Source organism: Vigna angularis, chromosome 1 (assembly GCF_016808095.1).
Source record: "Vigna angularis cultivar LongXiaoDou No.4 chromosome 1, ASM1680809v1, whole genome shotgun sequence".
NCBI classification, from domain to species: Eukaryota; Viridiplantae; Streptophyta; class Magnoliopsida; order Fabales; family Fabaceae; genus Vigna; species Vigna angularis.
The window spans coordinates 31,194,178-31,198,087 of NC_068970.1; the positions used below are offsets into that span (position 1 = coordinate 31,194,178).

The window sequence follows — 3,910 nt, forward strand, 5'->3', positions numbered from 1 at the left end:
CATAACATCACCAAGATCTGATCCCAACCTAGTCTCAAGCATCAAAATCGAAAAATGCAAGAAAAGAGTTAAACGCACAACACCCACGCATCATCTTAAGCTCTCTTCAACCTAAAACTAACATAGAACTCCATTTTTATCATCCAACCATATAAAATGAGATAAAAACCGAGAGGAACAACAGCAAAGGAAGAGGAATACAAGTCAAGCTCAAGCTCTCCACTTTTATCTGCATCTTGCTCATTGAAATGGCCAAAACCGAGACACCCAAGTCAAGCTCTCCATAAAAGTGTTCATACAAGAAACCCTAAGAGAGAAAAGCTCAAAACATGAAAAATGAAGTGTGTAAGAGTGTCCTCCGTGTGTGGTTGGCCAAGGCTCTCTAAAATGCCGAGAGTTTTATTCCAAATGGGGTCCATAATCAATTAAAAACCATAACCAAAAAGGCACATGTCCTACAAATGAGTCTTTTTTACGAAATTGCCCCTAAAAGGGTCCAAAACACCTAATTCTAATTAAGGGCTTCTAGAAAACGAAATTACAACTTAAATTAGAATCTAAATGACTAAATGTTGAGCCTTTGAGTGTGTCACGCCATATCCCAATGCTCCAAATGATGTTTCCACAACTTCCCTGCAACCAGAAATGCACTTAATCAGCTCAGAAAACCCAAATTAGCACAATTACGAATTTCCGACCAAATTAAGCAAAATTCAGAAAACGGGGAAATAACAGACAATTAAACACAATTCCCTGGTTTATTTAAGTGCAATAAACTAAATATAGTTCAAGAAATAACGACTCATCAAAATAGACCACACTTAGTCTTTTGCATTCCTAGGCAAAACCAAGATGAAAACCAGGGAACTACTCAAACATCAAGGAGGTGACACAGACTCGACAGACAGACAACAAAGACTCCAAAACAGAAACACAGTTGCACAATTCTCACAAAATCTGGACAGTAAAAGGTATAGGCAGAATCCCACACAGAGTCAATGAAAGCAAATACTCAAAGAATCATCCAAACAGTTCAGTACAAGGAAAACAGCCAATTAGTTCAAGAGATGAATCAAAAGCAACAGAGCCTCACAGATGCACACAATCAGTGTTTCTCTCAAGTGTTTAAGGTAAATCAATGTCACTCAATGCACTCAAGAAAGCAAACACAAATAGACTTGGCAAGCCTCTAATATCAACACTCAAGCACATACGCATGTTCAAATCAAAAGGTCTTTTCATGGTTGTAATGGGGCCAAGGACAAGGGAGGATATATCTGGATAAGAAGCTACAAACCATAAGGAACAAAGGAGCAATGGGGAACAAGTGTAAACACATTCAAACACACCCACAACCTCTAATTCCATCCTCTTCTTGACTTCATTATTCACAATTATTCACAATTTTTTTTTCATTTTTCACTGTTTTTCTGCTCTTTTTCCAAAATTTGATGGGCCACGACAGCCCACATCAAATTTTGGCACCGTTGCCGGGGACCAAGGTTCAGTTTTGAGTCTTGTGTCTGTGTTGTGTGATTTGTGTTGTGTTGTGTTTGTGATAGTGTCGTTTTGCTATCCTGTGTTGATTTCTGTGGTTTGAATTTTTTGTGCTATTGTTTCATGATTACAGGGTGTTGTGATTTAGTGCATGACTAGAGGAAATCCTGGATTCATACCACCCTTTGATCCTGAGATTGATAGGACGTTTCATAGGTTAATTAGGCATTCTAGGAATTTGTCTTTAGAGTATGTTTTTGAGTCTGTTCCATTAGATATTGTGCATCCCACTGCTGAGTACTTTGTGCATACTGCATCTACTGCATCTGTTGCATCTGCACTTGATTCTGATTCTGATTTTGTTGTTTTTCATACTGAGAACAATATGGCACAACCTCCACCTCGTGAGAGGACTTTCAGGGAGATGGTTGCACTTGATTTCGATATTGAAAGCTTGTGCATCCAATATCCTGATGAGGACGTTCCATTTGTTCTCAAGACTGGACTGATCCATTTGTTGCCCAAGTTTCATGGTCTTGTATGTGAGAGTCCACATCAGCATTTGAAGGAATTCCACATTGTCTGTTCCACTATGAAATCACATGATGTTCCTGAAGAGCACATCTTCTTGAAGGCATTCCCTCATTCATTGGAAAGTGTTGCTAAGGATTGGTTGTATGGTTTGGCGCCTAGATCCGTCACTAGCTGGGATGATCTGAAGAGGCTATTCTTGGAGAAATTTTTCCCAGCATCCCGGACCACAGCTATCAGAAAAGACATAACTGGGATTAGGCAGCTTGGTGAAGAGAGCTTGTATGAGTATTGGGAGAGATTCAAGACACTTTGTGCTAGTTGTCCCCACCATCAGATACCTGAACAACTCCTTATCTAGTATTTCTATGAGGGTTTGAACAACATGGATCGGGGTATGATTGATGTTGCCAATGGTGGAGCTCTTAGAGACATCACACCTGCTGAGGCCAGGCAATTGATTGAGAAGATGGCCTCCAACTCCCAGCAGTTTAGCACCAGGAATGATGCCATTGTGGTGAGGGGCGTACATGATGTTGTTGCCCAGTCTTTATCAACTGTTGAAAGCAAGTTGCAAGGCAAGATTGACTCTCTTGCGAAGTTGGTGACACAGTTGACTACCAACCAGAGATCTACAGCTCCACCTGCATATGTTGCACGACTATGTGTTATTTGTCCTTTTAGTGACCACTATACAGATGCATGTCCTTCTTTGCAGCACCCTGCTGCCTCTGATGCGCCTCAAGCTTATGCTACGAACATCTACGACAACAGGCAGCCACATCAGCAAAATCATGACTTGTCCAGCAAATAGGTACAACCCAGGGTGGAGGAATCACCCCAATCTTAGATGGAACAATGCACCACAGCATCAGTAGTAGGCGCCACCTTTCCAGAATGCTGGAGCACCTAACAGATATGTGCCTCCACCTATGCAACAACACCAGAGGCAACAACAACAGCAGCAGCAAGAGGCACCTGCCCAACCAACTGCCCACCCTTCCACTTCGTCTGAACCTTCATTGGAAGAGTTAGTGAGACAGATGACTATGCAAAACCTACAGTTTCAGAAAGATAACATGCAATTTCAGCAGGAGACTAGAGCTTCCATACAAAGTCTCACTAACCAGATGGGTCAGATGGCTACTGAGATAAACCAGGCGCAGTCTCAGAATTCTGATAAGTTACCATCCCACACTGTGCAGAATCCAAGGAATGTGAGTGCCATAACCCTCAGATCAGGGAAGCATATTGTTGTGCCTTTAGAGCCCGCTTCTATACCTAAACCCGTGCCTACCACTTGTCCTAGAGAGGACGACCGTGACGGTCCATGACCACGCAGGGCATTTGAGGTGGGTGGATCTTCTTCTCCAGCTGGTGGTTCTTCTTCAGGTGGATCTTCTCCCTTTTCCACCACCACCGCTGCCGCACCTTATCCATTGGTTGACCGACCTATCCCTCTTCCATTCCCTTCACAGGAACTTCCTAGCAAAAAGATGGAAGAGGTGGATAGGGAAATTCTGGAGACCTTCAGGAAGGTAGAGGTGAACATACCTCTACTCGATGCCATCAAGCAAATACCGAAGTATGCCAAATTCTTGAAGGAGCTGTGCACACACAAGAGGAAGATGAAGGGCAGTGAGAGGATTAGCATGGGAAGGAATGTATCTGCGCTTATTGGTAAGTCGGTCCCGCACATTCTTGAAAAGTGCAAGGACCCAGGTATATTTTGCATTCCTTGTGTGATTGGAAACAATAAATTTGAGAATGCCATGCTTGATTTGGGTGCTTCTGTTAATGTCATGCCTTTGTCTATATATGCATCTTTGTCTCTTGGTCCTTTGCAAACCACGGGTGTGGTCATTCAGTTGGCCAATAGGAG

At 42.6% G+C, this 3,910-nt stretch overlaps 1 non-coding gene across 1 annotated transcript; it reads right to left on the bottom strand.

Moving 5' to 3' along the window:
* Window positions 1-2,259: 2,259 nt before the first annotated feature.
* Window positions 2,260-2,367, bottom strand: LOC128195148 (small nucleolar RNA R71). Its single transcript, XR_008246720.1, has one exon. It is a non-coding gene; the product is annotated as a small nucleolar RNA R71 (small nucleolar RNA).
* Window positions 2,368-3,910: the final 1,543 nt, after the last annotated feature.